Source organism: Canis lupus, chromosome 8 (genome assembly GCF_011100685.1).
Source record: "Canis lupus familiaris isolate Mischka breed German Shepherd chromosome 8, alternate assembly UU_Cfam_GSD_1.0, whole genome shotgun sequence".
Taxonomy (NCBI): Eukaryota; Metazoa; Chordata; class Mammalia; order Carnivora; family Canidae; genus Canis; species Canis lupus.
The window spans coordinates 19,829,073-19,842,186 of NC_049229.1; the positions used below are offsets into that span (position 1 = coordinate 19,829,073).

Here is a 13,114-nt window from a genome sequence, read left to right on the forward strand (position 1 = left end):
AATGCAAGTCATTAAGGAAGTAGAAGATGAGGCTCTGTGACTTTCCATATCATCAAAATGGGCAGTGATTCCATATCAACATTTGAATATGGCCAGTTAAGCAGTCAATTCACCTAATGTCACAAATATCAATTGAAATTAGAAATGTAGAGACTTAAATTTTTTCTTGTGCTTATTTAATACTGAGTTTGGGAAAATGGTAAAGTGCTTTGTATTAGATGTTTCTTCCATTTATATAAATGGAGGAGACTAAAGCTAAACTAATATTGAGCTTAAGTAGTAGATTTACACTAATGGTATCAAGACTTCTGTCTTATAACCTTGTACTTAGGAGGAAATAAGCCAATTCGGAGAAGCTCTTTTGTTCTGAACTACTTTCACCGTTCTGTGCCCTACACCAGTCTCTCTCTGTCCATCTTACACACAGACACACATGCTCACACGCCACTGAACTAACTGCCTTGGTGAAGAGGGACCAGTAAGTAATCAGTTCAAATATGACTAGACATTCTGTCCTTATCTTCAGGGCTTATCTTCTGTCACTAAATTGTATATCCTTAAAGGTCTTTTGCCTACTTGTTCAACTATTAAAAATCAAACCAAAACAGTGCTAAATTCTCTTTTACATCATTGTAGATTTCCCTATTTCTCCTTTTAGTTAAATTTTGATTTTATATATTTTGAAGCTCTGTTATGAGTTGTGCACAAATTTAGTATTTCTCCTCTTTCCTCCCTTCATTATAAAATGTTCCTCTTGCATGCCACAAAACCACCCTGACTTCAGTGGTCAGAAAACCTGGGAGTCAACTCCAACATTTCAGTCATTCTTATTGCATATCCAACTCTATCACCATGTGAATTTTACCTCCTAATTTATCTTGATTCTGTTTATTTCTCTTGAAATGTATCCCCGCTATCTAGCCTTCTATCTTCTAACTGGTCTGCTTTCATCAGTCTTTCTTCCCTTAGAGTATTTTTTATCAAATCAGAAATCTGATTATGTTCATCAGGTATTGTCATTGTTTCCCTTCGTTTTTCATAACCTAAATCTTTAATGTAGCCTACATAGTCCTGAATATGTGGCCCTTTCTCTCCCCTCCCCCCTCATCCCCTCCCCTCCTCTCCTCTCTTTTCCTCTCCCCTCCTCTCCTCTCTCTGGCTTATCTCGTCATCCTTCCTTTTTAAATTCTGCTTAAGATACAGTGGCCTTTCTTACGTTCCTTTTAATAATCAGGGTCCTGTCATCATAAACCTTTTAATATTCCATTTCTTCTTGAAAGAAAACCTGGAACCATTCTTTTTATCTAGAAAACACAATATACAAATCACAATTCAAAACCACTTCCTTAGGGAAGCCTTGCTAACTATGCTGACCAGATAACATTCTCCTATTTTATATTTTCTGTTGTGCCATTATCTCTCATTCAGAACACTTATATTTATGATTTTATGTTTATTTTGGCATTTGATGCATTTCTATCTAGTCTTATTAGACAATAGGCTCTTTGAATAGTTCTATTTTCTTCACCAAAGTATGTATATCTTGCCAGGGATCTGGCAAATATTTCCTGCCCAATAAAAACTCGTTGAATGAACAAATCAAATGAATGAAGAAGATGCATTCACGGCCATTTCTACATTGGCTAAAATAGAGCAAAATAAGAGCAAAATAAGTCTGAAGTTATTTCAAAATTTTCCAGAAAAAAAAAATCATAGCCAACCTTCTCATAAACACTTGGCCCTTCCTTCCTTCTCTCCTAAATGAAATTGCTGTTTTAACACTTAGTGCTTAAATGATTGTTCTTTTTAAAGCAATGCAAATAATAGCAATTATACAAATTATAATATTTTCCTATAACTTATACCCCGATAAATTTTTGTAATCATTATTTAAGAATAGTTACTGTATTCTTTGCAGGTAATGCCTTTAGCAGTGAAAATGCCAATTTAGAGACATTTTTTGATGACCTTTTTCCCTTAGCTGTTGTCACCCACCATCAAAATCTAAAAGTTCAAGCTTTTAGTGAGATATAGGATTTGATTGAATGTCAGATTCCTCTATGCATCCTAAGTTATTCATGTCTAATTGTGAGACAGAGATACTGTATTTAGAAAATGTAATATTTAAGCTGCTTAATTTTTTATTTATGAAAAAAATGTATATGAGGAAGAAAATGGTGAAATGGCAAACAGGAAGCAAAATGAACATGGTTTTTCTATATATATGTGTGTGTACAAGTGTAAATTTAAGTAATTAATTAATAACTAAATATACAATGAGAAGCTAGGTTATTATCAAGTAAGATAATTCATATATTTTTATTAGCTCCTTTTTTGCCCTAAGTAAGCACTTGGTAAATATTGATATTGATAGTTGAATTATCACTATCATTACTGGAGCTGTTCTTATTTAACCTTTAAATTGTACCACATCCTTCTCTTACAAATGTTCAATTTTATAATAGAAGACTTTTAATGGCCCAGAAATTTTAATGGCCCAGAAATAGACCATTACAGAGAGTCATACTTTCTTGCTGGTATAATCCATCATGCTAAGTCTTTCGATGTCTAGGTTTCTTAAATCCACATGAGGAAAAATTGAGGAGGTGTTGATTGAATAATAAGCTTTTAATACAATATTAACAAGTAAAAAGTGTGCCTCATATGGAGTTGCTAATTTATTTTGAACTAAATTATTGTTTGCTCTAGTTCTCCTTTATTTTTGTTATAAACAAAAATATTTCCTTAACTTCTAGCAAGGTGTATAGCATACAGCAAATAGTAGGTGTAATAAACATTTACTGTGAAATTAATTAATTAATGAGATCAAGCTAAATTTTGATGATAGAAAATACACTGATTATTCAATTTTATATGAAACTATGAAGCATGCATTCCACTATGCATGGTTAAGTTTAGTTTTTTCTTTGTTTAGACATTAATCTTATCAATTCATTGTTTACCTCATATGATATACCAGGCAGTGTCAAACTGAATCTTAAGCAGAGAATAGGATGTAGCCTGACAATGGAGGTTAGGATGGCTAGAATGTGTGAGGAGGGAGAGGGTAGGCTACAAGCAGAAGGTCAAATCAAATCTGACCATGTTTGGAAATGAGGTGGTATTTAATAGTTCACATGCACTACAATGCTATTTGAGTGAATATACTTCAGCGTATCCTTATAAATGCATATCCTTATCCGTGGAATGAGATTTATGAAAAAATGTTTATACATTTTGTCAATTCTATAATTCTGTAATTCTTTACCGATTTTTTCTTTTCTAAAAAGGACAGTTTTAAACATGACAAATTACTGTTTCATCATAGATTTTTAAATATTTTAAGGCTTAAAATATTCAAGGGAAGTAATAAAATTACCGGATCAAGATTTGCTTTTTTGTGTGTGAAATAATTATTTATTTATTTATTTATTTATTTATTTATTTATTTTTAAAGATTTTATTTATTTATTCATGAGAGACACAAAGGAAAAGGCAGCGACATAGAGGGAGAAGCAGTATCCCTGTGGGGAGCCTGATGTGTGACTCTATCCTAGCACCCCAGGATCATGACCTGAACCAAAGGCAGATGCTCAGCCAATGAGCCACCCAAGCGCCCCATGAAATAACTTTTAAATGCATTACTTTCATGCCTTCTGAAGTTGGCTAGCATTCCATTCTTGCAAGTACTGGAACCCAGGGTCATGTTCTGAACCTTTTACTGGACTTCTTGCTTCTCTTGTACTCTTACAACATATATATCCCTAAGGTGAAATCACTACAGGAATAAGAGTTCTGGATGATTTCCACATTTTGAGGTGCTTGACATATTTAAAAAAATGTTAAAATTCCACAGCATTGTGAATGTTCACACATTACAAATAATACTTAACAAACACAAATAAAAATTGTTATTTGTAATCTCACTAATATATAATATTGAGAATTTATGGTATATGTCCTTAGAGAATTGGAGACCTTGCACAGTTTTTGTGTGTACTCTCCTTTTGGTCAGCTCTGCCCATTACTTAATATACTCTATGTGTCTTTATAACAATAAAAATAGAACTTAACCAATACTGTAGTTATCCAATGTAATATAAAGCCAATATACTTATAATGCATTTCCAGTTTCTGTTAACTTTTCAAAAAAATAGGATATACCTAAGTACACATTTGAACTTGTTCATACAATGTATAGACATAAATTAAAAATTAGGCATCTATATTTATGACTGGGATACAGATAATTCTGGCCATAAATCACATATCTAATTGAATAGAAAATTATAATATAGGAACACATGAAATGCCAACCTCTGCCAATCATTTTAAAACTTAAAGATATCTAAGGATGTATAAAATGTTCTGAAAACTGAATATTTTTTGAAAGTTGCAATAGGTTTTATTTAGGAAGAAAAACTGGTTTATGATTAAGTTGAGTATATTTCTAATGGAGAAAAAAGTGAAAGGTCAAGTTTGTTTCTATTAAAGAGATTTCCATAAAAGAATGACTAATCACAAAATACTTGGTTACAATTGATAAAATAATATAATTTGGATGCTATTAAAGATTAAAGCAAAGACTCGGTCTTAAGAAAAGAAAGAAAGTATAATATACAGAATTAAATTTAACTATAAGGAATTAAACTGTGTTTTTTCATGAATTAAGTAACCATTATGGGCTAAATAGTATCTCCTCCAAATTTACATATCAAAGTTCTAATCCCCAGTATTGTAGGATATGACTATACTTGGAGATGGGGTCTTTAAAGAGATAATTAAGTTATAAATAAGGTCATCGAGGTGGGTCCTCTTCTGACATGACTGAGGACCTTGTAAAAAGAGGAAATTAAGACAAACGGTGACAGAAGATCATGTGAGGACACAGGTAGAGGATGGCCATCTACAATCAAGGGAGAGAAGCCTCAGAAAAAAACAACCTTTCTGACATCTTGATTTCAGACTTATGGCCTCCAGAACTGTGAGAAAATAAATTTTTGTTGATTAAGCCACTTTTGTGATACCCTGTTATGGTTGCTCTAACAATACACCAATTAAAAACTCAAAGTATAATTAATGTTTCTGTAACTAACATGTTGTAAGCATTAGGAGAAATCTCTCAAATGAACTAAATTACTTTGGTGATAGGCTTCCAATAAAACTGTTATTTGTATGCTAAAAATTCCTAAAATATGGAGGTCAAAATGAACAAAATCTATGGGAATTGAAGCAGAATAAAACAGTAATATTTAATAAGCAGCTAACTAGAGATATCTTCATCTTAATCTCACTAATGCTCAGTGAATTATAGGGGCTTAAAGAAATGCCATCTCTGCCTTCACAGAATTTCTGGTGATGATGATAATGATGATGATGATGATGATGATGACAATAACCATAGTTTGGAAAACCTGTCATGTGTTAAGCAGTTTACCAAGAACCTCATTGTCTCACTTAAAGGGAAAGTCATTATTTTTTCCTTACTTTACAAATGAAGATCAGAGCATTTAAATGATTTATCTAAAATTACACTATTAGCAATTAGGGAGTTGCCCCAGATTCTCTACTCATAATCACTAGTATTTGCTCATTTAATAAAGAAAGAAATTCCCCAAGAGACAAATTATAGACATACAGTAACAAATATATACAACAACTGCATACTCAAGTATATGTGTTGCTCTAATTTCAGTGTTTCATTTTTTCTTGTCATATGGGTATGTTGATGAAATTGGAAAGACTGCTACTATTTTAATATGTATGTGCTAGTATATGTATTATTTTATAACATACAGTAATAAAATGTGAAATAATATAAGCCATCTTCATCTTTTATTTATACAAGTACACTATTTTATACTATAATACATGTTATTTTTTAATTTAATTTAATTTATTTTTAGAGCATAAGTGAGCTAGTGTAGGGTAGTGGGAGAGGAAAATATAATTTTTTTTTAAGATTTATTTATTTGAGAGAGAAAGTCAATGAGTGACTGAGCATGGTGGGAGGGAGAGTCTTTCAAGCAGACTCCCCACCGAGTATGGAGCCTGCCATGGGACTCAACACCAGGCTTGATCTCACAACCCTGAGATAACAACCTGGGCCAAGAATCAGAGGCTTAAATAACTGCACCACCTAGGCACTACAAAAGAAAGAATCTTAAGTAGGGTCTACACCTAGTATGGAGCCTGACACGGGGCTCAATCTCAAGAACCTGAGATCATGACCTGAGCCAAAATCAAGAGTCAGATGCTTAACCGGCTAAGGCACCCAGGCTTACTGGCTAAGTAACCCATGAGTTACTTTTCAATGTTACTGACTATTATAAAAGTAATTATTATTTAATCAAAATTTTAAGTGGTGAATATATGTAGCTGTACATATTTGGTAAAGTATTCAATGTTCTTTTTTAGGAATTGCCATATTGCAGGCATATTTTAGCTTTTAGTAAATAGTCTTCTTTTAGAACATAGAATTATCCTTCATTTCTAACAATTTTTTAAATTAGTCTTTTTTTTTCATTTTTATTTTCCTTTCCTTTCTTTCTAGTCCTGTAGATTTCAGGTTTACCTCTATATCTTTTATGACAAGATCAGAGTTGTACTTCATGACAGCCAAGGTAAACAGCATGAGAAGTCGAGCTCCCTAATTTACAGAGAAAAAAAATTGTTCATAGAACTCTAGTAAATAATTTCTGTAATAATTGAAAGCTATATCATAACTAAACTTCACCTTTTTAAGTCTGAGACAGAAGGATGGTAATATTTCTTATGTCAGTGACTATATATTACTACAAATATTTTGAATGGAATTTTTACAATGCACAACTATAGAACTAAGCTTATAAAATAATCATATAATATTAATAACAACATTAAAATAATAACTAATACTGAGTTTTTACCCTGTGAAGTATCTTACATTAAGCACCTTACATGCATTTTTCTCAATTGTAATAATATTATTGGCGCCTTTTATGGTTGTACTTATCTGTGGGATAAAAACATGGAGGAACAGCACATAGTGATCATGTAACAGTCAATGCAAGGTCAGCTGGAAATTCTAGCATACCCAGTTTGCTACGATATCAGAACCCGAACTTATAAATTCTCTTATGGGAGCTTTTAAGATTATATTTCTCTGGATAGATGTATAAGATATAACTGAAGTTTAATCAGCAAGATGCACCTTTTTTTTCAAAGAATGCTCCAGGACAAACTTTCTCTCCAGCAGATAGCTACAGGATACTGAGAGCAAGTCTCTACTTGCTCAACCATGGTTCTTAGCATAAAAGCAGGATTAAGTAGAGTTTGCTTTTTGTATAATTTTTCACAGAAAGATTTCTCTAAAGATGGGGACTGCATAGGTTAGCAATCAAGAGATCTCCCCTGCACGGCTAGAAACAGAGAATAGGTAAAATGTGGAGAGCCCCACCACATCTTCCTTATCTTTCCTGACTCCATAGAAACTTTTCCGATTCTGAGGAATGTGTATTTAGCACATCTGATTTCAAAGCGTAGATCAAAATTTTTCTTTTATATTAATGGAGTTATTTTACCTCGAAATTCATAGAAAAAGGAGTCACTTTATGTTCCTGAATTAAGATTTAGTAATACACCAACATAATAAATGTATGCACAAATTATTACACCAGCATTTTTACATAATGCATTTTTATACTTATGCTGAAAGTCAATAGATTAAGATTTTGTATAAAGGTATAACTTTATTCCTTTCAGTGAGCACAGATTTGTTCTCATTGAATTTTGGTGACTATCAAGAGTAATATATATTAGGAAGAAGAGGTATTAATAACAGCTAATACTTCCAAATATGATATGAAACCCCACTTAATTATATCTTATCTGGAAAAGAATAATAATTAATAATATATTTGAAGGTAGAAAAAAGTCAAAATGAAGATAAATATTAGCCAAAAAGTTAGACTTTAGAGTCAGTACCGCAGAGGATGAACTCATAGTTGGAAGTAAATGAAATATTTCTCACTTTTCTGACAGAACTTGATTAATTCAAGGAATGCTTTCTCTGCTGCTTAGCTTCTCAGCACTCACACCATCTGCCCATATTCGGCTTTGGTTTCTATTTGGTTTTACTTGTGAAGCAACATAAAATGAGAAACTCATTAAAAACTTTTGAGACACATCCCATGTAGACACACAGAAACCACTCAGTAGCTGCCAGTTTTATAGAATCAGATACACATGATCTGTATGGAATATTTTTTGTTTTTAAATTCAGGATTTTAGGAGCACCTGAGTGGCACAGTCAGTTAAGTAGTGCCCTACTCTTCGTTTCAGCTCTGGTCGTGATCTCAGGGTCATGAGATCTTGTGCTCTGTGCTTGGTGTGGGGTTTGCTGAAGACTCTCTCTCCCTGGGCCCCTTCCCCGACCCCTTTCTCCCTCTCAAAAATAAATAAATAAATCTTACAAAAAATAAAAATAAAATTCAGGATTTTAGTCTAGGTATCTATGGTTAGTAATGGAAGCCACATTCAGAATATATAAAATGCTCTGAGGTTGATAGTATGCTGGATATTATGCATAACCTTGTAAAGCTTGATTTGATTATTCCAATTTAAACTGAAGTTTTTTTCTCTGAATTTCTATAGTTTGTGTACTTTTAAAATACTCTTTATTGCCTATTAATTTTCATTACTTTTCAAGCATGATTATTTCCTGTTTCTCATTAATTGAAGGCAGTGATCTTGTCTTTTAAAAATAAAATCAACATTATAGTAAAGACTACTGCTTGTTGATTACTTGCCAATTACTAGTCTGTTGTAAATGTTACCTTCCTATTTTACTTTTGAATATCGCAGGAAGGTACAGCAGGTTTAAACTCAATGATTTTTTTTTTTTATTTCATTACCTGCTTGGTGGTAGGTTTTCTGTAGCAGGTTTTCACCATTTATATTTCATTCTATCCTCAACAAGACTATGTATAACTGGGAATTACAGTATTCTCATTTAACAGAGATTAAGATAAATTAAGTGATTTGCCTGAGATTACAATTAGTAGCATTCAATAGAGAAGTGTTGAATCCCTATATTGTATACCTGAAACTAATATAATACTGTATGTTAACTATACTGGAATTCAAATTAAAGAAACAACAATAAGTAGTAGCATTCATTCTCAGTACATCACAGCTGTAGTGACACTGAATTAGAATGAGTGGCACCATATTACGGTGTGGTGAAATATTAAGGAAAAGAGATTCATGAGATTTCTCCCAATATATTACATCAGGACTCCGGGTGGCCCAAAAGATCTCCAGTTCTATATGCTTTTTCAAAACCTCAATGCTGCTTCTTTATGAGTGGAATAGTATTAAACATTAACTGATTAATGAATTTAGGCAATCTATCTTAATATTTTTTAGAAAAGAACTTGTTTAATATGATCTATTTCATGAATTCTCAATGTTTGTGTCTTTCGGAAGAGTTTGGAGCTTGCATATGTACGTGTATATGCATAGTTTGTTCTATTTCAATATGTTTTTATTTTGTATTTTCCCTGACAGTACCTATTGTGGTTTGAGCATAAATTACTATATGTGATACTGCTCTATGTTATGTGTTTATCTTTTTGCATGATGGGGGAGGTTTTCTGGCATGTTATAGCATCAGTTATCTTCCAAGTATAAGTTAAAAAATAAAAGAATAATTGCATAGCAATTTTTAGATACTGCTCATCTTTTCATATCATGTGTAAGGATTGTCAATTTTATATCCCTAGTTTAAATGTTTCAGTGACAAGTAAAATGGTAAATATAATATTTTATTATACTTGACTTTGCCTTATGACTGTTGATATAACCATGCCTGTTTATAGCAAAGTTGGGGAGTGCTGCTAGATGCTGACAAATATGAATGACTCAATTCAAGACACTGTACTATTTATGTTAGTGTTCTGTTGTATGATCTATGCTACTTTGCACATGGTGGGCTGTTATATTTGTGAAACTCTCCATGGTCTTGGTTGCCTCTCCAATTTTTTGATTGGCACAGAAAAGTTCTAAAACTGTCCAAAACCACTCTTCATAATGTTATTGTCCAGAGACCTCCATGGGACTTGAGTGCCCCTTAGGATATACAGTCATAGATAAGTTTCCTAATGCTTTCTGTTCTTGCCCATCCTTACCTTTGATAATTTAGTTGGCACAGAGATGGTAGGATAGAATCCTGGGTAGGCGTTCTGTCATCCATGTCTTTCTTTTCTTTGGATCTTGACCAAAGCTTTTGAAATGAAAAAAACACAAATTAAAAAAATGTTTTTAGGTGCTATAAAAATAAAAAGTCAGTTCTATTCCTAGAAGTTTAAACCCCTATTAAATTATTCCTTGATTCTGGTGGTAAATCACTAGTGAGGAGGACTTTAAGAATATGATTTTGATAAATTTTAAAATAAAAGAAGTTGAATTCATTTTTCTTGATTTTTTTTTTCTTGATTTTTGAATGGAGCCAGGATTTTTCTGTCTTCATTTTTACAGCTGGAATTTTTAATAATTTTCAGATAAGTGAAATTTAATTTGGTTTCAAGCATATACAGAAGTTTGTGAGGAAGGAAAATATGAATTTCTTGGCATTTCAGTGACAAGGCTTTACATTAAACTTTTATTGTCATCTTTCTTGAATCAAGAGCAGGAAAACGCAGTCCTGAGGGGAGTTTCATTTGCATATTGCTCAACAGCTTGACGTCTTCAATTGGAACACAGCAAAGTGTACAACAGGCCACCTGATTTTTCATAGCCGAGAACGAAATGGGAAATTGAAGAGAAAGAAGAATTTCATTCCACTCCACTTATTTGGTTTAAATTCACTTCAAAAAAATATGAAATGTCTCATTCAGTTTAATTCATGCAAATGAAGCCTATAGAGGATGACAGAAATCATATGGTAAAGACTTTCCCAAATGCTCTGACTGAGAGTGAAGCAGTTTTACACCGTTTTTGAGGGGGATACCATAAAATACTGTTGAAATAGCTGGAGATTGTATTGAAAACCTTCGTAGATTGGAGGAGAGTAATAATTTAGGATTCAAATTAAAAAGAAGGTAAGTAATTCAGCAAAACATTAGAGGGCTTTCATCTCTTTAAAAATTAATGTTCTTTTTCTTTACCATTTAAGTTGGAAAACGGACTATATGACTACATATTCTCTTGATAAGTGTGTACATATAAAGACAGTATCCAAATAATTTAGTTTATACAAGTCCTTTGTCTTGAAACACCCAGGTAATTGAAACAAAAGAAGAATGTTGACTGTCTTTGGCTCTGTTCATTTAACTATTGTCACATTATTAGCTTATTTTTCTCTTTACATTTTTATTGCATTTTAAATAGTAAAATAACAGATGTGGCTGTTCCTTGAGGACTGTGAAATGTATGTAATTTTAGTTACTATCTTCAGTATTGTTGTTATTCTAACCCTGCATGAATTCTGTATTTCCAGTATACATGTGTTATATATTTGGTCATGAACATTCATTGACTATTCAGTTTTATTACTGCTCTGTCTTTACTTAGAGCATTCGTCTCATTTGTCTGTGGGTTTGTTGTGCTCTCTGATAGACTTTTAATAGTATAGTCTCTGAAAATGCCACTATATAATGCAATTAATTAATTGATCTCCTAAAATTCAACTGACTTTGAATCTGTGTTTTTTTTTTTTTTTTTTTTTTTTTTTTACTTCTCAATAAGCCTTTGTGTTTATACATCTGAGCTTTAGTTGTGGAAAAATTTGTATTATACCTTTGAAATGCTCTTCTCTCTCATTTCTTCCTTCTCTGTTAATTATGCTATGTGTCATCTCTTGGATTTGTTAGAATATTCATCTTATTTTTTTTCATCTTCTCCCCCTACTTTTCATTGTTTCATCATTCTATTTTAACTTCTTATTTTTTCCTCGTTTATTTTCAATGCTTTTATTGAATTTATCATTCTAGTTATAATATTTTAATTTGTAATAGCTCATTAGTTTGCAAATATTCATTGTTACATTATCATGTCCTTGTTTTATTTATGCAATATTACAGCTTTCAGAGTTATTCATTATAGTTTCTTCACAAGAGAATGTCTTTCTCTTTTCTCTGTATTCTTTTTTCCCTGGATTCATTTTTTATATTTTTCTTTGTGTTCTTTTTTTCTTTCTTCCATGTAATATGCATTCTCTAATGGCTGCTGATTTTTAGATATCTATTCATATTTGAGAATGAAATATGAAAGAAATAATTAGACTCTTAGTGTTTGTAGTCAAGTTTGCCAGTACCTGGAAGTCTATTGTCTTTGGTCATTCTTCTTCTCTAGCAAATGTATATCTGGTCAGCCCTGCAAAATTTGTGATGGCCAATGCAAACTGGAAATGCAGAGCTCCTTGTTAAAAAATTAAGAACCTCAAGACTGCAATCACAGAGCTTTAAAATAAAAGTGTGATCCTTCTAAGTGTGGGTCCCCATAAGATGACAGAAGATGCATACCCATGTATCTGGCCCTATTTCTAGTTAATGTTTGCCTGAAATCCAGTGTTCTGGGAATTGCAATCCTCTGCAATTCATCCTCTGTAGTGAACAGACCTTGGTTACTTATACTTGCAGTTAATTCCCCATTTTTTAGCCTTGTGCCTCACTTATACCTTCTACCTTTTTCTTTGTTCTCTGTTTTAAAAAGTCTCTTTAATTTCTATTGAGAATAAGGACTACATTTTCTAGGGGTAGAGTGATGTGTTCTCCAGCACAATGGCAAGAGGCTGTCTATCCTTTCTGTGTACAGACTTTCAACCCACCACCCAAATTTCAGCCTATGTCCTATATCTGCATTCTGAAACCTTCAAGTCCAGGGTCCCAAGAATATTGTTTTCTTTTAGATTTCTCCCTTTTAAAGACATAAGTAGTAGCTTTCCCCACTCTTTTAACTACAATTCATTTTATTCCTCTATCTTCTTTCAATTTTCCAAAGCTTTGTTGGGATCTCTTGTCTTTGGTTACCTTTTCTCCTATTCCCCTTATTCTTATGATTGTATACTTGGCTTTCCTGCTTTGTCTCATTTACCATGGTGTACTGTAGAATAGAGGATCCATTGTGTGTCCAA

At 32.4% G+C, this 13,114-nt stretch overlaps 1 long non-coding RNA gene across 3 annotated transcripts in view; it reads left to right on the forward strand.

The window, feature by feature from the left end:
• Positions 1 to 10,628: 10,628 nt before the first annotated feature.
• The window catches only part of LOC102156931, a 73,190-nt gene continuing 70,704 nt past the window's right edge, over positions 10,629 to 13,114 (forward strand). For all 3 annotated transcript variants that reach the window (XR_005363204.1, XR_005363203.1, XR_005363205.1), the window contains exon 1: positions 10,629 to 11,081. This is a non-coding gene — a long non-coding RNA (uncharacterized LOC102156931). The remainder of the gene's footprint in view (positions 11,082 to 13,114) is intronic.